Below are 23,992 nucleotides of genomic sequence, written 5' to 3' on the forward strand. Positions count from 1 at the left end.
ATTTCCCCCTGGAATTACAAATATTAATAATCTGCTTCCTCTACAAATTCTGCTCCCAGGAATCAGTCTTAGAGAAACACAACTCTAATGTGTAAAGACAGAGATTCAAGGTGACACTGTAACAATGGATGCTGGAAGCAATCCCAATAGAGGATCAATCAAATAATAATAAGGCACAGGGAATTCCCTTGGTGGTCCAGTGATTAGGACTCTGCACTTCCAGTGCTGGGGGCCCGGGTTCAAACCCTGGTGGGGGAACTACAACCCCACAAGCTTCATGGTACAGCCAAATAATGATAATAATAATAATAATAATAATAATAATAATAATAATAATAATAATACACAGCCAATACAATACACAGCCCTTAAAAAGAATGGCCTAAGTCTGAAAGTCTACCCTGACAGAAATGTACCCAGAATACATTTTTAAATGAACAAAAGCAAGATGCAGGATAATATGTACAAAAGATACATTTTTGTATCAACCTCTCACCCTCAAATGAGATGACTAACACAAATTGTAGAATCGCAATCAATGGTTCTTCAATTAGCAGAAAAAATTCTACACAGACAAAGGTCAAGTTGTTTAAGGAGTTAAACTTAGAAGAGATGGGGAAAGGAAGACATCTACTTTTCACTTTACATTCCTCTTTATTAGTTAAATGTTTATAAACAGAATATAATATGTTTACAAGTTTTAAAAGAGAGGAAAAATATTCACCAGTCACTCTCTCTCCCCTCACACACACTGCCTTCCAACCCAAATGTTAATCTGGCTGTTTTAAAAAAGAAATTGATGGATGCTATACTGGCTGGCTTTTTCTGCAGATCAAAAATACCCTGCCTCTTTCCCATTCAGCATTCCATTAAAGTGTAACAGAGCCAAGTCCTGTGTGTGGGAAAGTGTGTCTTCATGTGTGTGTATCCCCTTGTAGTTACAATAGCCCCTCCCTTCGGTAACAATTTAACACCCACATGCATCCTCAGGAAGGTGAAAAGGGAAAGACAAGAATAAAAAAACATGTTTAAGAAATGTTAACTAGCTCCCACTTAAAAATTATTTTCCCTCACATTAAAAAAAGGCATCATGCACGTTTCCATGAGTGTCCGGTGGCTTTAATAAAATGAGTGGTGATACTGTCCACTGAAAAAGTGGGGAGCTGGCAGCACGCTTTCCGTCGGAAATGAGGCACCGTGCTGGGAATAACACTGGATTTTACAACATAAATTTAAAAGTCATCATGCTTAATTCTGTATCCTTTTCATAATTCCTACAGGAGTCTTGTGGCCATTTTGAAATGTTAGAGTCCTAGGAAAAGAAAAATCACGGAATTTCCATATTCACGGAAAACCAGCACCTTCTCAGATGATTAAAAAAATCAAGATTCCATTCACAAAAGAGAAAGTAGGTAATTTCCTATAATTTTATATTTGAGCCTTCAACTTGCATCTCCAGTAGACTTAACTGGCACAGCACAAATTCTAATCACCAGCACGTTTTAAGGTGTTCCAAGTGAAAGAAACAAGCTTGGGGACTCCTGGCGATATTTGAGAGGCATTTCTGAATGTGCTGTGGTCCAATGCTTTTAGTTAGCCTGTTTTGATCATCTCTCTCCCTCTGAAGGAAGGAAAAGTAAGTAAAATAGAATACAATCATATAAAATAAAGAATCCTTAGATGATGTAAATTTCAATACTAGCTTTTCCCTTAAGTCCCTGTGTATCCTCAAGCATATTACTAAAACTTTGTGTCATAGTCTTAAGATCCCCTAAAACATGAATAAAAATACCTGCCCATTTGGTAGAGTTGTTATGGGGATAAATGAAAGGATATACAATAAAGCATTTTTAAAAGTTGAGCGACTACTAACAGAGGCAGCATAGCATAAATGGAAATGATACAAACTAAAACTCAACTATGTCAGGTAACTTCTACAAGCTTGTTTCTTTTTTTTCTTTTTTTTTTTTTTTTGTGGTACACGGGCCTCTCACTGCTGTGGCCTCTCCCGTTGCGGAGCACAGGCTCCGGACGCACAGGCTCAGCGGCCATGGCTCACGGGCCCAGCCTCTCCGCGGCATGTGGGATCTTCCCGGACCAGGGCACGAACCTGTGTCCCCTGCATCGGCAGGCGGACTCTCAACCACTGCGCCACCAGGGAAGCCCTACAAGCTTGTTTCTTAATCTGTGAAATGGGATGATGAGCCAATAATTAAATCAACAAATATTTAATGTCCTCAACTTTCCAGGCACTGTTTTAGCTGCTGGAAAGGATAACTGTTCTGTCCTGCCTACTCACAGGGATATTACGGTATCAGTAAAGCAACATCCATAAAATACTTTGGAAACCATGAAGCGCTGTGCCCTCGTACAAGATTATTATTCACGATTTTTTTTTCACCTTTTCACTCATTTAAAAATAAATCTGTTGAGTACTTGCTAGTTAAAAGCAACAAATCAGACAAATTCTGCTCTGAGAGCTTAAAGTCTACTGTGGTGGCTGAACGGAGAGCGACAAACTGCTTCCTGGGCGACTCTAGAGAAATATGCAGCTGAGGAAGGATTCCTGCAAGAGAATGGTTTAGCCTGACCTGATGCTGCTGCAGAGATACCTATCAACCCACTAGTCCTGCATCCATTCAACAGATACCTACCGAGCACTTTGTGCCAGCTCCTGTGCTACCCACTGTCAGGCATAAATTCTCCAAGAAAACACACATGGTTTTTGCCTACATGGAATTTAAACCATACATTTGCTCAAGCACAGGCTTTTTATCTGGACTTATAAAACACTTCTCCTCTACGTGGGCTAGACCCTGTGGTGTGCCGGTAAACCAGCTCTGGGGGGAAAGGGAAAGAAGAAGCCCTGATTTGTAACACTAGCCGATTTCCATGGTATAAATACTTCCACTATAGATAATTTCAAGCTACCAATGGTTTGACAGGAGGCTCAAAACATTCCTGTATACTTAATCACTGGTTCATAAGCCATTACCAGCCAGCTCTAGCACACTATTGAAAACCAAAGGATTTTTGTGGCCTACTTAGCCCAAGAAATGGCAATATTTGTTAGATTCCTGATGAGCATCCACCAAATTCCTCTTAATTCCAGTCTCAATTCCTCCTCAAGAAACTACAAAGACCTTTTAAGATGTTCTCCAAAATCCACAGGGCAATAGCCAGGGTGATTCCAGACTCACCCTTCATCCTGCAAACAGAAATGCCCAACTAGGCTAAAGAGTGTTCTTTGGAATGCTGAAATACCATCTTACAAAATAAAAGCAAACAAAAAAATCTGCACATAACCCTTTCAACTTTATGGCATGATTTCTAAGCTAAAAAAAAAAAACCAAAAAACAAAACCTCAAGTGGTTAGGAAATAATTAATGTCATAGTAGGAAAGAAAAAAACAAACGAGGCCAAAAGAGAGAGGGATCCTGTCCATAAGTCCTTCACTTTGTAAACAGCTCTCACCGCACTGAAGACATGCTAGTTCAAGGGAACAAACTTTCCATACAAGTGTTGGGTGGGGCCCAAATGTCTTTACTCAAATGGAAAGCTATTTGCTATTTCACAAAGTATTCCAGACAAAAGTACATGCTCCATTAAACTTTACTTAACACCAAGTGCAATTGATAAATATTTGTGGAGAAGCTACATAGGCAAGACAGTGCCCTTGAGAGGTATGAAATACATTCCCTACCCTCCAGAAATTTACAGTCTAGTTGGACTGAGTTTATGTATACTTACAAAAGGATTGCTTGAGGGAGCAAAATTAGGCATTCCCCAGACTAGTGGCTTTCATGGGAAAGGCCAATGAATTCTAAACCCCTCCAGGCTGTTTTCCAGGCTGTTCACTGTCTGGTCTACCTACACCCTCTCCTAATCCCTTCCTTATACTTTCCACTACAGTCACAATAAATTTCTCTCAGTTCCTCAAGCAAGGCATGCTCTCTCCTCTCTATGGACCTTCACATATCCTGTTCCTTCTTCCTGGAATGGGCTCAGCCACCACCATTCCTCCTTTCCCATACCCCCTGCACACGGCTGTCTTGGAGTCACACTTTAGATCTCAACCTAGCACTGCTTTGTTGTTTTGTTTTGTTTCTTCCCAAAAGCCTTTCCTGACCAGACAATCTGTGTTTCGTTCCTCCTTTGGACTGCGAAGTTCTCTGGGACTTCTACCATCGCTGGCTACGTATCACACCTAATTCTAATTTCCTATGTACTCGCTTGTCCTCTGTGAGAGCTCATTTGTACCAAATACTGTGAAAAATATTTTACATTTATCATTATTATCATTACATTTAGCATTACTTCATTTGAGGCAAGCCTTTTTTTATACATCATTTTGCAGAAGAGGAAACTGGGGCTCAAAGAAGTTAAATAATTAGTCTATGGTAACATTTCTAGTGTATCAGTCAAGACCTTTGGTTGCAGAACACAGTTGACTCAAGCAGGAAAATTTTATTAAAAGATACTGTGTAGCTTACAGAAGCTCCTAGAGGGCCAGAGAACTGGGTTTAGGTACTACTAGCCAAGTATATGGACCCATCCCGGAGAAAGGCTGACTTATACCACCGACTCCACTGGCTATCAATCAGCATGTGTGACTGTAGGGGCTGTAAACTGGAAATGGTGCTACAGCTGTATGGGCCAGACAGAAGCCTCCTTCACAATGAAGATCTGCTCTCGCTGTCCACAGCCACCACCTCCCATTGCTCAGGGCTGCCTCCAATCTTGCATGGATGCCCTAACTGCAATGGAGTCTGGGCAATGCCATTGTTAGCTTCCCAGTCTCTATAATAAGAATGTCAAACTATCAGGGCATAAAATGAGCAATGGGTGCACTGTCTTATAGTAAGAGCCATTTGCTTCACCCAGAGCATTCAAAGAGCTGCAATTTAAACTCTGACTTCGAAGTCCATGAATTGAATTCCTACCCTACTCTACACTGGTAGATGTCTGTTTGGGACGCCATGTCTCCCAGTCTATTCAGACCCACAAATGTTGGGTTGTGTGGTTCTTCCAGGCTTATTAGCAGAGGAACACCTAAGCTTTAGATCTTTGGACTCCTCGTAGCTCTTTTGTCTCTCCTGGAGATGAACACAAAATGTTTACTGAGTAATACAAGGTCAGGAGGAAGGAGCCATCACCCTGGGCTCAGGTAGCCAGAAATGGGCAGTAGGGCACAATCTAGAAAAATGATTAGAATGAAAATGAACAAAGGTCAGTGACAGTGGCTACCATTCATTGGTTAGGCATCTGACAAGTATTAACTCTGATTCTCTCAGCAACCCAGCAAGTGAAACAGTATTACCCCCATTCTATAGATGAGGGAGACATCTGATCAAGGTCACACCATCAGGAAGTGCCAGAGGCAAGACTGGAAGGTAGCCTTCTCTGCTTCCAAGACTGTGCCTTCTTAGGTGTTGATAATGACAAAGAGCACAGATTCTAGAGTCAGACTCAAAGATGCAAATCCCAATTTATAAGCTGTGTGGCCTTGGTTAATTCATTTAAGCTTGCTGGACCTCAATTTCCTCATCCATAAAATGGTGATATTTATATCTATCTGATGAGGTTACTAAGACAATCAAAATAGATCATCATATGTGAACTCTCTGGCCTATAATCAGCGCTGAATAAGCATTAGCTGCCAGTACTACTATTGCTGCTATTCTATTTTTATTATTATTATTATTACTACCCTGTGCCGCTGCCTCCCTGAAAAAAACAGTGATATCCTAGGAGGGCAAATTGTATGTTGAATAAAAATGCTAGAGATGTGCATTTGCATGGCACATTCTTGGGGCCATGAGATCCTCCCTCCTCCTGGAGTGGAGAGTTCCTGCAAGGGAGTAGTGGGTGATAAGGCTGCAGATGGATGCCGAGCTGCACTGTGCTGAAAGCTTTGAATTCCCTGGGAGATGGGCTCAACTGGGCCCTGGCAGAGACCTGCCTTGGGGGTGGTAGTCACAGAACTATTCCCAGCCACCGTGCTTCACATCCTCACCCCAACACAAAAGGGAAGGATGAGTGACACCTCAAACAACTTTGGAGAGTCTAACAACAATTTTCAACTTCAAACAGGCCACACATAAAAGTTGAAGACTTTTGCTACAAACCCAACCACTGGGAAAAATCACTGCCTGGCTGACATTAATTCCCCCATCACTGTGAAGCTGTTACTGAAAATGCAGCTTTTTTTATTCTAAGTCCTTTAACATTTCAATCTAGGGCATGGGCAATGTGGAACAAATCCAGGTCAGGTCCTGCTTTTATCCCCAAACTGAGTATCAGTGTTAACTCCACAAGCAATTAAGGCCCAGAGGTGAGGGCAGGGAGAGAGAAAGGGCAATAGGAAATTATTTGGATCCTACTAGAGTTTGCTTTCTCTATGTTAGCATCAATATACAGCAGGTCACTATTATCACCGGTGGTATTGGGTTTTTAAATTTTTAATCCCACATTATATTTTATAGCATTTTAGAATCTATAAAGCTGATCCAAGTATGTTATATTTTCTGATTTCATTTGATTTGGGAGGATTAAACAAGTTCAGTTTCAGAATGACAAGGTTAGGAATAGAAGGAAACTTCAAGGTCATTCTAGTTTTGTTTTAGGATGAGTCATTTCAAGAGAAGGTGTTAGTCATGGCCTTGCTGCCAGGCAAGGCCAGAATGTGGAAAAGCTTCCAGATCACCAAACTTCTAGATTCAAAAATTGAAACCATTCACTGAGTGTCAGTTATTGCAATGGTATGTGGCATTGGGGACTGGGGTAAAGGCGAAATCCTGATTTTAAAGGAGATTTCAGTCTAGCGGGAAAATAATCAGCTACCTAGGTAATTATACACTAGAGAACAGATGAGGTACAGTTCAGTGCAGGCTGAGATAGAAATATCCGTGCTCGGGGTTTCAAACTGGTGCAAAAATATTCAGGGAACATACAGTTTTAGTGTTTTAGATAAATATGGCATAGGCCCATTTTTTTAAAAAAAATTCACCTAAGGTGGAAAAGTACAAAGAAAAGTGGAATTTACTAAGTTGTCACTACTTTAAGATAAAACAATGTTAAAATCTTATTTAGCATCCTTCCAGACATCTCTCTGTAGCCACCTGATTTTGCATAGCTATGAAGTATGGATACAGCTGTGGATACATGTACTCATATATGCAATCACACTATACATGCTGATCTGTAAACTCATTTTTTATTTTGCAATGTAACATGGACAAATGTTAATACTGTTAAAGAGTTAGCACATCATTTTTAGAGGGTGAATATTATTTCATTCTATGGATGTACCATATTTAACCAGTACCCTTTTGATGGTCATCTAGGTAGCTTTGTACTTCTTTGTTATTATAAACAATGATGTGATGTGGATCGTTACATGTGCACCTTGCATACTTAGGTGAATGTCTCCTTAGGATAAATTCATAGAAATAGGATTGCTCTGGATGAGCCACACTGCTGATATGATACAAATTGCTAAATTGCCTGAAGGGTTACTTTTCGAATTTTAAGTCCTAGACACTCAGTTGTGATGGAGACCTACCTGGCCTTTTTAGCTCCTCTTTAGCTCCCATGATTCTGCAAAGAAGACTTGGGTAGGGAGAATGTAGAATGGGAAGCAATCATTATCTTGTGTAAGCCACACATCATTCTTGAGAAGTTGGTATCAACCTGTCTACTTTCTACTTGAAGATCTGGAAGCTCAGAAGCTGGGTAAATTTTCCAAAGAAAGAGAGAAGTCCAGCATTAAAAGTTGGGCATTTGTGGTGCCACAAAATGTCCTGAGAACCTGGAGGATGAGTAATAAAAGTGGAGAGAAGGGGACACACTTCATCTACTTTGAATGTTTGCTCTCAACTCCACCGTCCCTTTGTTCTATTCCTACTAACACCCATTAGAAACCAGTACTAAGGATGGGGGCTGTGCCAGCCCTCGCTTCATAAATGTCAGCTGCTGCTTTGGGCTCCTAAGTTTGACCTTTATCTTCCCCATGGGGCTGACTTTTTCATGAGTTTAGGTCTGAGAAACAAGTAAGTTTCCTACTTCACCAAGATCTTAAAATAGGAAAGATCAGCCAGAAGCTATGAGGGGAAGCTAGCCAAAGTGTATGTTTGCTGGAAATAAAACTAGTAGGCCCTCCACAGCCAAGGGGAATAGACTCGGGGGCATTTCTTCACCATCTGTTTCAGCCCTCAATGTGCCTTGATAGATGGTTTTTGCTTATTACCCATTACTCACCTCATCTCTCTCCTTGGACTCTGTTCCTTGAAATATGGTTCTTTCATTTGAATAGCAATGACTAAATGCATTGGAACTTACTTAAATACATTCTAAAAGCATTAAATTGGGAACACACAATTCAGCAATGTACCAATTGCCAAACTCTAGTAAAACCTGAAGTGATTAAAACAATTTAATGCATGAAACACGCATTCAGAAAGGCAGAGAGTAAGTTTTTCCAGTGCAACGTCAGCCCGGTGGTTGATATTTCAGAAGAAGTGGGTGGAGGCCATTGCCAAGAGAAAGTGAAATAATTGATGAAGACCCAAAGGAAAATGCCCTTGATCTTGAAGTTATTACTTCATTTCATGAAATACCTTAAAAGTCAATGACAGGCTATAAAGTAAGAAAGTCAATTGTTTTTTTTACCCCTTTGGATACAATTCCAGTATGTGCATATAAACATGTCAGACAGTCCTCTAGGAAAGAAAAAAAAAAAAAACCAAACTATAGCTTGGGGTCTGGGTCATGTTTTCAAATAGACTTATTATTCCTATTATGAAGTGGACACTCAGGTATTTGGCCCAGGACTTTTATCCTCACCCAAGTGACTGGGTGATTTATAACTTGCTGTCTACATTCTCATAGCTGTTTGTTCAATTTTAAAGCCTCAAACTAGGCTTGATGTTTACTTCATCAGGAAAACACACACACACACACACACACACACACACACACACACACTCAGCAAATTCATGTCATACACTAACCACCATCTCAAAGTGCCTTTGCCCTGAAGCCAGATTCTACTTATAGCTCCCTCCCTCCCTTTCTTCTTTTCTTCCCCCTTTTTTTCTTCCCCCCTTTCCTTCTTTCTTCTTTGCTTCCTTCCTTTTCTTATTTTTCTTCTGCTCCTTCTTACTCTTTCCTTTTCCTGCTCCTCTCTTTCACCTCCTCTCTCTTCCTTTTGATATCCACAATCAGAGAAATAAATGACTCACTTCATTTTGCCTTATTCCAAATGATTTCAACCTCTTTTGTGTTGTAAGTGGTGCTGAACATCTTGGAGAAAATATTTCTTGTTTGACAATACTGATCCTGATGCTTCCTGCTTCTTGTTAAGCCAAAAAAAGCTCCTCACCAACTGAAACCAGGGTGCATCAAGAAGCACAAAAATGAAATTAAAATCTTGTGCATTTTTCTAAACAGGAAAACATCGATCTGTTCATTCACAAATAAATATTTTTTAAGTTCTTGTGATGATAGGCCTTGTAACTCATGCTGGAGCTATATTTATGGACAAGAGAAAGATGACTCCTGACTTCTTTGAGCTTAGAGTCAGTTGGTCAATACTTACCTTGAGAGTCAATTGTGTGGATAAGGTCTGTTACTACCCCAGGCATTTATTTCTCCATGTATATCACTATGGAGCCCATGGGGATTAACACCATCTTTAGCTAAAGAGGTAGACCTTGATTGGCCTAAAACAACTAATAAAATCTCATTCCTATTGCTATAGTCATTGTATCAGGGATTGGTATATTAACTGTGTTGTCCCAATCAGACTGAGGACTCTTTCTTTTTTTTTTTTTTTTTTTTTTTTTTGCAACACGTGGGGCTCTCACTGTTGTGGCCTCTCCGGCTGTGGAGCACAGGCTCCGGACGCGGAGGCTCAGCGCCCATGGCTCACGGGCCCAGCCACTCCGCTGCACGCGGGATCCTCCCAGACCGGGGCACAAACCCGTGTCCCCTGCATTGTCAGGTGGACTCTCAACCACTGCGCCACCAGGAAAGCCCCGAGGACTCTTTCTTAATGATTAAGGAAGGAACACTAACTCCTCTCTGTCTCTCCCTTCATTGCCCTCTGCCCCACTCCTGTTGGACATGAATGAAGACGCAACTAGCCATCCTGTAGCCATCCTCTAGCCATGAAATGGAAGACCTATGGGAAACATGGAAAGCAAAATAGAGAACAGAAGAAATCATATCCTTGGTAACATGAGTAAACCACTGGGTCAAACCCCACCTGAAGCTCCTTGACTTTCAACTACTCCCTTTATCTGTATACCTGTTACAATTGAATTTTCTACCACTTATAGAAAAATGAATACCAATACACAGAGTGATGTCTTATGTCTTCAATAACTTTGAGAAATAAAATGCTCTACTCACACAAATGTTCCACCTAATTGATATGTGACACATTATATATCAAATCTATTTGATTTAAGCTGTTTTTGGTGGGAATTATTATGAATTATATTATGTTTCGGTACCTTAAGAATTATACCAAATAGAGGATTGCTAATGCTCTTATAATACTAAAAATCTCCTCCATGTTCCCATAGTATTCTGACACTTTCATAAACTATTGACATGGATTGGATTGTTGTCCACATGCTAAATATTTTTGAATACTCCTTTTTAAAAAGCTGCTTTCTGTAATTTTGCAGTTAACAATCCTAGCTTCCAGCTTCTGTTCTGTGTGAAGATCACCACGCCAGCCTTGACTACCTATTCCTTCACTGTAATTTATTGCTTATAAATCTGTTTTAAGCTAAGAAACCAAATAACTAAACCTGTTAGAATTGTGGCTAAAATAAGAGTGAATGGACACTAAATAAATGCTTTGGGGGCTGTGGGGGGCAATCTCCTATGAATCACAGGCTCCTAATACTGTTGTTGGAACTCTGAGGTTCCATATGAAAACCTCAGAAGCCCCTTAGAGGAGATAAGGAGTCATACACCTGTGGAGTCTTGGGACTGCCAAATCCTGCTTTAATCAGTATATAAATCTCCATTTTTTTTTTTTTTTTTTTTTTTTTTTTTTTTTTTTTTTTTCGGTATGCGGGCCTCTCACTGCTGTGGCCTCTCCCATTGCGGAGCACAGGCTCCGGACGCGCAGGCTCAGCGGCCATGGCTCACGGGCCCAGCTGCTCTACGGCATGTGGGATCTTCCCGGACCGGAGCACGAACCCGTGTCCCCTGCATCGGCAGGTGAACTCTCGACCACTGCGCCAGCAGGGAAGCCCTAAATCTCCATTTTTATGTATTACAAAATAGAAAAATAGGGTTCTGGAAAAGACTTCATTTGAAAAATAAGGATTCAGTTGTTTAGGAACAAAAATGAAAATTCTCCTCTCTACCAGTTTATATGACAGATTACCATCCTACCATTCTACTTGTTCTTTCCAGGTGAAAAACTTTCCATACTAGAGAAATTCTTGTATGTGGAAACTTACCTGTACAGTTCCAGTGAGGGCAAGTGATAGAAGGACTACAATCTCTGCCTTGCAGACACCAATGGCTTAATTTAGTTTTACAAATGTTGTTTATTCAAATCTCACTTCAACAGGATTCATCTTTGCAAGGTCAACCTACCTACCTACCTACCTATGGAACACAAGTCTGTTTTGTTCCATTAAATCTAAGATGTCATCAGTTGTTAGACAGACCATTATTGTAGGAGAAAAGGGAAGGAAGGGAGGGAGGGAGGGAGGGAGAGAGGAAGGAAGGAAGGAAGGAAGGAAGGGAGAACTGCAATTAAGTCATAAACCACAGATGACTTTTGTGCACTACTTCACATTCAACAGTTTTGTGGAGACTTTGGCTCACTTCTATCTTGCTTTATGCTCCAGAATTTCTCTGACACTGCTGTGTGGGATGCCTGTAGTTTTGATACTTGCACACTTGCAACAAAAGATGTGCAGAGCTCATGCCCCATGGGGCAACCTGTAACCAACAGTAAGCAAGGTCCTCAGGCAGGTGGTTCTGAGCAACACTTTACAAGGGTCTCCACAGAAATTCCAGGATGATTTACTAGTCACCTACAGCCCTGGCCATTCAATGACACTACTTTGCATTGACATTCTCTCCTTCCCTGTTCACTCACCCACTACTGACCTTGGAGACTCATTCCCAAATAAACTATCTGCCTCAGGTGTTACAAATAGTAATTCTCAGGCATGCACTATGACTAGTAAAACACATCTCAATTTCTGAGATATTAAGTTGTAAATATATTTGCATCTTAGAATCATGAAATACGGTAATTTATGAGAAAAAGAACAAATTTGTTAAGTAAACAAATTGATATCAAGGACAAACGCCTCACTCCAAAATAGATAAATTAATTACTTAATAAGCACGGTGATTTTCTTTGTAAATGGTTCTGCTTCAGTGTCTACAGCTTTGCATCTCTATCCACAGCCCTGCGCAATATTCCCTGCTGAGCCCAAGGCGTATGCTTTGCCTCTGTAAATTCCTCAGTCTTCAAAGAGAGACTGGATTATATTCACTTCACTCTGCAGAAAAGAAGGAAAGTCCATTAGAGACTTTCAAGATCTTTATTTAAATCTGCTCCTAACTGGCTTAATAAATGGCACCTTCATCCACCCAGGTGTTCATAATAGAAACTGGACATCACCACTGATACCTCTTCCCAAGCCATGATACTCAATTCATTAGCAGTTATGTTGAGCCTGTCTCCTTAAAATGTCTCAAATCTGTACACTTCACCCTATCTTTTGCTGCATCCACCTATTCTACATATTCCATGCTACCATTATCTTTTTACCTGGAAATTCACTGCATCTGAACTGGCCCCCACTTCTACTTTACTCTGCCTCAACACATTTCCTGTATTATTCATTCCTCCCTCCTTCCCTCCCTCCCTTCTTCCTTCCTTCCTTCCTTCCTTCCTCTGTTCCTTCCCTTCCTTCCATCCATCCTCCCTTCTTTTATCAAATACTTATTAAATGTCTATGTGTCAGGCACTGTGCTTTTCTCTGTTACTGTTTTCATGATGCATCTTCTTCTGATCCTTTTTTTTAACCTAGCTGTGATTTCATATTTAACTTATGTCTCTTATAATTGACACATAGATGAGTCGTTTAAAAATTCAATTATTATCTTGATTGTAATTATGACACTCACTGGCTTTTAGTTTTCTATTTTTCACATATTTTTATTTCTTTATCCATGCTTTCCTTCCTTCTTTTGAATTCCTCAAGTGTATTTATACTCAATATTTTCTCCTCTATTAGCTTTTTAGTTATATACTCTTGTATTTTATTTTTAGTAATTATCCTAAACATTTCAATATGCAATCCTGAATTTAACAGTATATGTTAAGTTACTACTTTTTCCACTTCCTAAATAACAAAAGAAACATTAGCTTCATTACTTTTTTTTTTTTAACATCTTTATTGGAGTATAATTGTTTTACAATAGTGTGTTAGTTTTCCCTCTACAACAAACTAGCTTCATTACTTTTATTGCCCTTGCACGCTTTGTGCTATTGTTGACCTGTCCTTTTACTTCTATGATGTTACGAACTCCATAAGACAATTTTATTATTGTTGCTTAAAACAGTATTTGTTTATATTTACTCATCTACTTAACCATGTATGGTGTTCTTCATTTCTTCCTGCTTCCACTAGGGATTTTTCTCCAGCCTGAAGAATTTCCTACAGTATTTATTGCAATGTCTACTTGTTTGCAATGAATTCTCTAATATTTTGTTTGTCTAAAAAGGTCTTTCTTTATCATTCATTATAGAAGAACATTTTTACTGGGTATAGAAATACTGACTGGCAATTTTTTCCTCTCATCACTTTATTGATGTAATTCCACTGTCTTCTGGCTACAATAACATCTAATAGAAAGTTATTGTTTCTTCTTTGAAGGTAATGTGTCTTTTTCTTCTGGCTGTTTTAAGGTTTTTTCCTTTGTCTTTTGACTGTTGACAGCTTAAATAAGATGTGCCTATGTGGTTTGTTTTGCTTTTATCTTCTTAAAGTGCATCAAGCTTCTTGACTCTGAGTTTTCAACAATTTTGAAAATTCTTGACTATTTTCTACTCAAATATTTGCTTCTGCCTCACTGTTTTCTTTCCCTCTAGAATTCTAACTACATGTATTATACCTTTTGGTTGTTTTCCATATGGTTCTTGCTCTTTCCATTCCTCTTTCTCTTTGTTTCAATTTGGATATTGTCCATTAACCAGTTTTTGAGTTTACTAATTACATCTTCTGCTATGTCCAGACTCTTGTTTAAATGTTTTGTTTTGCAGTTCTAGAATGTCTATTTGATTCTCTTTATATACAATTCTTCACTGAATTCTTAAATCTTTCATTTTTTCATCTATCATCTCAATTTTCCTTACCACAGACATTGTAAGCTCCTTGTCTGCAAATTTTATTTACCTTACCTGCAGGTCTGTTTCTATTGGCTGTTTTTTTTTCCTTGATTATTGCACACATTTTCCTACCTCTTTTGTGTCTAGTCATTTTTATTCTATGCTGAACATTGAGATAAAAGAACCATAGAGTCTTCATATGATATTTTCTACCAAAAGGGGTCCCCGTTTCCTCTGTTACACAGAGACAGTGAGGAGCTGATCACTATACTCCTATCATGGATCGTTGGGTTGTGATTGAGTTGCAGTTTTAGTAAGATTTATTGTATATTTGGCTCCTCAGGCATGCCCATTACAGGCTTTTGTTTGGGAATCTTGAGGTTGCAATCTCCTCAACTCCGAAAGTATAAACTTTGCATACATTGAAGTTAATTCTTCAGCTCCACACCTTCTAGAAGTTACATATTTGGCACATGTCTTGAGGAAGAGATGAGTTATGTATTTTTTGTAGCTGCCCACCCTCCCTACAGTGGGACTTTTTCTCCTAAACACCTAGGGTAACCCATTCATTCTGGTTTGCCTAGAACTCTCCTGGTTTTAAAACTTAAAGGTCCATATTCTGGGAACCCTCTGATTCCCAGACAGACTAAGACAACTGGTCACACTATAAGCACAGCAGGAGTGTGGGAGTTTTCACTTCTCTGTTCTCACCCAGCCCCCCAGTCTCCCATATCCTCCTAGAACTCAGCAAGTTTCCCTGTGTTTGGGGCTCCTTTATTTTCCAGTTTATCATGCCTGATCTTGACTTCCAAAACCTCTCCTGATTTATCTTTCCTCCATAAAATCCCTCCATTTGACTTAAGTCCAAGCCTTAGGCCAATCTTAAAATTTGCAAATGCCTCCAGTTAAGAAAACTGCCAAGGACCATTGGATTTCCTATAAAGGGATCTTCCTTCTCTGGGGTTTTAGTTTATCTACTTCCTGTTGCTCCTATAGCTCTCTTTTGTTTTGACAGGTTGATTTTTGTAATTTATTTTTTTCCTGGTTATTACAGTGGCAGTGTTTATCTACCATATTCCTGTTACAGCCAACTCTGAGGCAGGAGTCCATAGATTATATCTCTTAATATGTAAACTTGTTAGGTAAGGGCTGATATTATCCCTATAAAGGGATCAGGGAGGAGAAATGAGTTTCACAGGATCATGTAGCTTGTAACAGTCTAGCTGGAATCCAAGACTGTCAAGCTCCAGAGCTTTTATTCCATAAACTATAATAATATCCTTCTAAACACTATAAAACTGAGGTTTAAAAAACTTATTAGCCCAAGGGAAAGGTAGAAACAGAGCTAAGATTAAACCCCAGAGCTTGGTCCAGAGCTCCTTTCAGAGCCACATAAGAGGATATCCAGCATCATATAAATCTGAAGAAACTAGTAATACTCTAGATATATGTATTATACAAAGGAAAATTACATGCAACATATTTCATACATCATTAATTGAACATCTTGTACATGCAGAATTTCACTCATTTATACTGTGCATACATTGTCACATTCTATCCAAGGGCTGATACCACATAAATATAACTTCAACAAAAATTATGTTTAAAAATGTATGTTTTTAAAAAATCAATCAATAAAATATAGTCTTCAAATATGCTAGCTGCAATGCCTTTTTTTCCCAAGTGGGATTGCTTTTCCTAATAAAAAATCATAAGGGAAGATGGCGGGGTGGGAAGACGCTGAGTTAGCATCTTCCCACAACTAGGGCACCTGCCAGCTGCTGGTGGGGGACCCTGACGCCCAAGGAAACGGGAGGAACCCCAAGTGAACTGGTAGGGTGTGGGGGGACTGAGGAGGGAGGAGACATGGAGGCCAGATAGGATCGGCACCCCTGAGCCCAGGGAGATGAGGAGAGGCAGGCAGGAGGGACACTCCAGGAACAGCAGGAGAGGAGAAGAGGGCGATCGCCTGGCCCACTGGGGCCAGGGACCCTGCTGAGCTCCCAGGCTGATACCCCCTCCCCCTCCAAAGCCCCCTCCAGGCTGCGTGGGTCCTGGGGGCATAGGAGGGAGGCCAGAGAGATCAGGAGAGGCAGGTGGGAGGGGCCATCCAGGACCATAGGGGGAGGAAAGGAGAAGATCAACACTCAAGCCCAGGAAGCCTGATGGGCTCCCAGGTGAGGTCCACCACCCTCTGAGACCAGGAGTTGGTGGGCGGCACGCCTGGGCCCCTTCTGTTCCTTGAGCCTAAGCCCCACCTCCCACAGTCCCCAGGGCCTTTTGCAGCCCTGTGGGTCCTAAGCATAGGGCCTGCCCACCACCCAAACTGCACCCTTGCTTAGGCCCCACCCTCCACAGCCAACGTCTTCCCCACCCTATTTTTTTCTTTTCCCTCCTCCTCTTTTTTACTACTGTGGTATGGATGTACCTTCCAGTTGTTGATTCATCTATATTTTTATTTTATATTCTTTCTAACATATCTGTTACTTTCCTAGCCTAATTTTACTTTTTACTTAGTTATTGTTCTCTCTCTCTCTTTTTTTTTTTCTTGCCATTCCACATGGCTTGCGGGATCTTGATTCATGAGCCAGGGGTCGGGCCAAACCTCCTGTGGTGGGAGCTACAAGTCTGAACCACTGGAATAACAGAGAACCTCAGACCTCAGAGAATATTCATCAGAGTAAGATCTCATGGAGGTCCTCACCTCAGCACCAAGACCCAGCTCTACCCAACAGCCTACAAACTCCAGTGTTGGAAGCCTCAGGCCAAACAACCAATAAGACAGGAACACAATCCCACTCATTAAAAAAACAAAAGAGAGACAGCAAAAAATATGTCACAGATGAAGGAGCGAGGTAAAAACCTGCAAGACCAAATAAATGAACAGAAAATAGGCAATCTACCTGAAAAAGAATTCAGAGTAGTGACAGTAAAGGTGATCCAGAATCTCGGAAATAGAATGGAAGCAAAGACTGAGAGAACACAAGAAATGTTTAACAAAGATCTAGAAGAACTAAAGAACAAAAAAACAGCTGAACAACACAATAACTGAAATGAAAAATACAGTAGAAGGAATCAATAACAAAATAACTGAGGCAGAAGAACAAATAAGTGAGTTGGCAGACAAAATGGTGGAAATAACTACTGAGGAGCAGAATAAATAGAAAAGAATGAAAAGAACTGAAGACAATCTCAGAGACCTCTGGGACAACACTAAACACACCAGCATTTGAATTATAGGGATCCCAGAAGAAGAAAAGAAAAAGAAAGGGTCTGAGAAAATATTTGAAGAGATTATAGTCAAAAACTTCCCTACCATGGGAAAGAAAATAGTGACCCAAGCCCAGAAGCACAGAAAGTCCCATACAGGATAAACTCTAGGAAAAATACACCAAGACACATATTAATCAAACTAAGAAAAATTAGATTCAAAGACAAAATATTAAAAGCAGCAAGGGAAAAACAAAAAACAACATACAAAGGAATCCCCATAAGGTTATCAACTGATTTTTCAGAAGAAACTCTGCAGGCCAGAAGGGAGTGGCAGGATATACTTAAAGTGATGACAGAGAAAAACCTACAACCAAGATTACTCTACCCAGCAAAGATGTCATTCAGATTCAACAGAGGAATCAAAAGCTTTTCAGACAAGCAAAAGGTAACAGAATTCAACATCACCAAACCAGCTTTACAACAAATGCTAAAGAGACTTCTCTAGGCAGGAAACACAAAAGAAAAAGGCCCATGAAAACAAACCCCAAACAACTAAGAAAATGGTAATAGGAACATACATATAGAAAATAACCTTAAATGTAAATGGATTAAATGCCCCAACCAAAAGACACAGACTGGCTGGATGGATACAAAAGCAAGACCCCTATATATGCTGTCTACAAGAGACCCACTTCAGACCTAGGGACACATACAGACTGAAAGTGAAGGGATGGAAAAAGATATTCCATGCAACTGGAAATCAAAAGAAAGCTGGAGTAGCAATACTCATATCAGATAAAATAGACTGTAAAATAAAGACTGTTACAAGAGATAAGGAGGGACACTACATAATGATCAAAGGATCAATCCAAGAAGAAGACATAACAATTATAAATGTTTATGCACCCAACATAGGAGCACCTCACTCAATACATGAGGCAAATGCTAGCAACCATGAAAGGAGACATTGACAGTAACACGATAATAGTAGGGGACTTTAACACCCCACTAACACCAACAGACAGATCTTCCAAACAGAAAATAAATAAGGAAACACAAGCTTTAAATGACACAACAGACCAGATAGATTTAATTGATATTTATAGAACATTCCACCCCAAAATGGCAGAACACACTTTCTTCTCAAGCGCACATGGAACATGCTCTAGGATAGATCACATCTTGGGTCACAAATCAAGCCTCGGAAAATTTAAGAAAATTGAAATTGTATCAAGCATCTTTTCTGACCACAACACTATGAGACTAGAAATCAATTACAGGAAAAAAACTGTAAATAACACAAATACATGGAGACTAAACAGTGCACTACTAAATAACCAAGAGATCTCTGAAGAAATAAAAGAAGAAATAAAAAAAATACATAGATACAAATGACAGTGAAAACACGATGACCCAAAACCTATGGGACATAGCAAAAGCAGTTCTAAGAGGGAAGTTTATAGCAATTCAATCTCAGCTCAAGAAACAAGAAAAATCTCAAATAAACAATTTAACCTACACTTAAAAGTACTAGAGAAAGAACAAAGAAAACCCAAAATCAGTAGAAGGAAAGAAATCATAAAGATCAGAGCAGAAATAAATGAAATAGAAATGAAGAAAACAGTAGCAAAGATCAATGAAACTAAAAGCTGGTTCTTTCAGAAGATAAATAAAATTGATAGACCCTTAGCCAGGCTCATCGAGAAAAAAAGGAAGAGGATGCAAATCAATAAAATTAGAAATAAAAAAAGGAGAAATCACAACTGACACTACAGAAATACAAAGGATTATAAGAGACTACTACAAACAACTATATGCCGATAAAATGTAAAGCCACAAAGAAATGGACAAATTTTTGGAAAGGTAAAATTTTCCAAGACTGAACCAGGAAGAATTAGAAAATATAAACAGACCTATCACAAGTAACGAAATCAAACCGTAATTAAAAATCTTCCAACAGGGCTTCCCTGGTGGCGCAATGGTTGAGAGTCTGCCTGCCAATGCGGGGGACACGGGTTCGTGCCCTGGTCCAGGAGGATCCCACATGCCATGGAGCGGCTGGGCCCGTGAGCCATGGCTACTGGGCCTGCACATCCGGAGCCTGTGTTCCGCAACAGGAGAGGCCACAACAGTGAGAGTCCCACGTACCACAAAAAAAAACAAAAAATCTTCCAACAAACAAAGTCCAGGATTAGACGGATTCACGGGTGAATTCTAGCAAACATTTATAGAAGAGCTAACACTGATCCCTCTCAAACTCTTCCAAAAAATTGCAGAGGGAGAAACACTCCCAAATTCATTCTATGAAGCCACCATCACCCTGATACCCAAACCAGAAAAAGATACCACGAAAAAAGAAAATTATAGATGAGTAGCACTGATGAACATAGATGCAAAAATCCTGAACAAAATACTAGCAAACAGAATCCAATGACACATTAACAGGATCATACACCACGATCAAGTGGGATTTATCTCAGGGATGCAAGGATTCTTCAGTATATGCAAATCAATCAAAGTGATACACCTCATTAACAAATTAAGGAATAAAAAGCATATGATCATCTCAATAGATGCAGAAAAAGCTTTTGACAAAATTCAACACCTATTTATGACAAAAACTCTCCAGAAAATGGGCACAGAGGGAACCTACCTCAACATAATAAAGGCCATATATGACAAACCCACAGCAAGCATCATACTAAATGGTGAAAAACTGAAAGCATTTCCCCTAAGATCAGGAATAAGACATGGTTGCCCACTCTCACCACTCTTATTCAACATAGTTTTGGAAGTCCTAGCCATGGCAATCAGAGAAGAAAAAGAAATAAAAGGAATACAAGTTGGAAAAGAAGAAGTAAAACTGTCGCTGTTTGCAGATGACATGATACTATACATAGAAAATCCTAAAGATGCCATGAGAAAACTGCTAAAACTAATCAAGGAATTTGGTAAGGTTGCAGGATACAAAATTAATGCACAGAAATCTCTGGCATTCCTATACAGCGACAATGAAATATCAGAAAGACAAATTAAGGAAACACTCCCATTTACCATTGCACCAAAAAAAGTAAAATACCTAGGAATAAACCTACCTAAGGAGGCGAAAGACTTGTACTCAGAAAACTATGAAGCACTGATGAAACAAATCAAACATGACATAAACAGGTGGAGAAATATACCACGTTCTTGGATTGGAAGAATCAACATTGTGAAAATGATTATACTACCCAAAGCAACCTACAGATTCAATGCAATCCCCATCAAACTATCAATGGCATTCTTCACAGAATTAGAACAAAAAATTTTACAATTCTTATGGAAACACAAAAGACCCCAAATAGCCAAAACAATCTTGAGAAACAAAAACAGAGTTGGAGGAATGAGGCTCCCTGACTTTAAACCATACCACAAAGCTACAGTAATCAAGACAGTATGGTACTGGCACAAAAACAGAAATATAGATCAGTAGTACAGGATGGAATGCCCAGAGATAAACCCACGCATGTATGGGCACCTAATTTATGACAAAAGAGGCAAGAACATACAATGGAGAAAAGACAGCCTCTTCAATAAGTGGTGCTGGGAAAACTGGACAGCTACATGTAAAAGAATGAAATTAGAACATTCCCTACCATACACAAAAATAAACTCCAAATGGATTAAATACTTCAATGTAAGACCAGACGCTATAAATCTCTTATAGAAAAACACTCTTTGACATAAACTACAGCAAGATCTTTTTTGACCCACCACCCACAGTAACGTAAATGAAAACAAAAATAAGTAAATGGTATTTAATTAAACTTAAAAGCTTTTGCACAGCAAAGGAAACCATAAACAAGACAAAAAGACAACCCTCAGAATGGGAGAAAATATTTGTAAATGAAACAAAAGACAAAGGATTAATCTCCAAAATATACAAACAGCTCATGGAGCTCAATATCAAAAAAACAAACAATCCAGTTAAAAAATGGATGAAAGATATAAATAGACATTTCACCAAGGAAGACATACAGATGGCTAAAAGGCACATGAAAAGATTCTCAACATCACTAATTATTAGAGAAATGAAAATCAAAAGTACAATGAGGTATCACCTCATGCTGGTCAGAATGGCCATTATCAAAAAATCTAGAAACAATAAATGCTGGAAAGGGTTTTGTGAAAAGGAAACCCTCCTGCACTGTTGGTGGGAATGTAAATTGATACAGCCACTATGGAAAACAGTATGGAGGTTCCTTAAAAAATCTAAAAATAGAACTACCATATGACTCAGCAATCCCACTACTGGGCATGTACCCTGAGAAAACCATATTCAAAAAGAGACATGTACCACAATGTTCACTGCAGCACTATTTACAATAGCCAGGACATGGAACCAACCTAAATGTCCATCAACAGATGAATGGATAAAGAAGATATGGCACAAATATACAATGGAATATTACTCAGCCATAAAAAGAAATGAAATTGAGTCATTTGTAGTGAGGTGGATGGACCTAGAGTCTGTCATACAGAGTGAAGTAAGTCAGAAAGAGAAAAACAAATATAGTATGCTAATGCATATATATGGAATCTAAAAAAAAAATGGTACTGATGAACCTAGTTGCAGGGCAGGAATAAAGATGTAGACATAGAGAATGGACTTGAGGACACATGGTGTGAGAGGGAAACTGGGGTGAAGTGAGAGTAGCATTGACATATATATATACTACTGAATGTAAAATAGCTAGCTAGTGGGAAGCAGCCGCATAGCACAGAAACATCAGCTCAGTGCTTTGTGACCACCTAGAGGGGTGGGATAAGGAGGGTGGGAGGGAGGCTCAGGAGGGAGGGGATATGGGGACATATGTATGCATATGGCTGATTCAGTTTGTTGTACAACAGAAACTAATACAGTATTGTGAAGCAATTATGCTCCAATAAAGATCTATTTAAAAAAAATCATATGGGAGGCGGAAGTCTTCTAAAGTGGTTACCAAGAATGCTAATTGGAAATGGTGGTAGAGAGGAAGTGAGGGAGGATCTTAAGGATTCTCTAAGAGCCTTATTTTTTTCAATTAGGCTGGTCTGGTTGCTTCCCTGAGAGTCACTTTCTCCCTCCAATAAAGGAAATATCACTAAAGTAACTGAGGAAATGACTCCCTTTCTGTGGAGGTGGAGCAAAATGATGCCAAAATGATAGCATTTGAGCCAAAACAGAAAATAACCACCTGCCTCCAAATAACTCCCCCGTTGGCCTGTTCTGTTCTCTGAAGTACCCACTATTAGGGCTTCTCCTGTGGATGAAAATTCAGCACTGGTAAAGGTCCTATTAAAATGGAAATATTTCCTAGGATCGAAGGTAGAAGTGGGTACGTGAATAGGATTTCATTGTACAGAAAAGGTCAAGTTGGGAGTAGGGGGTCCTAGTAAGGAGATTCCAATGAACCAAGGGACAGCATTGTCAGCCCAGGTAATACTGTGACCCTGAAGAGCAGAGATGACTGATTCTCCCCAATTCCTTCCCTGCATCTGTTGCCCTAGTGCGATCCCCAAAGGAAAGCTTAGCCTTGGCCTGCTTCTCTTTATGACTGATGGCACACCACAGCCCATCTACCCAGAATTTGCAGGAATAGCTTCCATTAGTCGTTTAGATTGACCACAGTTGTGCACTATGATAGGAACTAGGGGCTCAAAGATGAGTAAGTCCATCTGGTTAGGGATTCAAATTCACACTTTGCCGTCTATTCATTTCTTCAACAAATATTTATGGAGTACCAACTACATGATAGGAGCTGGGACTACAGTAATGAAAATGACAGGCATGAGTAATTTCCAGAAGCTTCTATACCTAGGAATGGTAGAGAATACATGTTGGCTACATAAACAAATAAACAAAATACACACATCTACTATGCATTTAATCTATCACAGATTTTCTCTGAATTCAATGATATCCTCAGAGTATATCCAAAACTTCAGCAGAGAAGTGAACAGAAACCTGCATGCCTATGGCTATTACAATCCATCCAAACCAATGTGTTGTAATGTCCCTGTTTTTCTAAGTAAGCCACAAATACCTCAGGAGCTGTATTCAGGCAGCAGAAATCTGGCTGCGTATTCCCAGGTCGGTGCCATTCAATCTCAAACTTAACATGGTTCCAATGCAGTTCTCATTTGAGAGAGTGAAAGACAGAGAAGCAATATGAAGGGAGAAGGAAGCTGCAGGGGTTGCAGAGAAGAAAGGTGATGCAAACAATTGAGGCAGAAGAGTGTGCAGTACTTGATGAATTGTTGGGAATTCAGAAGCCTCTGTGACCTTTGAGAAACTTCACCAAAATTCTAATCTTCAGAGATAGGCAATATATAAGACATCTGTGAAGGTCAAGACACTCTCCAAGCTCATAACAG

The 23,992-nt window shown here is 39.6% G+C and overlaps 1 long non-coding RNA gene across 1 annotated transcript in view; it reads left to right on the forward strand.

The window, feature by feature from the left end:
- LOC136794176 (uncharacterized) overlaps nucleotides 1-1,403 on the forward strand; it is a 28,563-nt gene extending 27,160 nt beyond the window's left edge. Inside the window, exon 4 of the long non-coding RNA XR_010840554.1 lies at nucleotides 1,281-1,403. This is a non-coding gene — a long non-coding RNA (uncharacterized lncRNA). The remainder of the gene's footprint in view (nucleotides 1-1,280) is intronic.
- Nucleotides 1,404-23,992: the final 22,589 nt, after the last annotated feature.

The sequence above is a fragment of the Kogia breviceps genome, chromosome 4 (genome assembly GCF_026419965.1).
Source record: "Kogia breviceps isolate mKogBre1 chromosome 4, mKogBre1 haplotype 1, whole genome shotgun sequence".
NCBI classification, from domain to species: Eukaryota; Metazoa; Chordata; class Mammalia; order Artiodactyla; family Physeteridae; genus Kogia; species Kogia breviceps.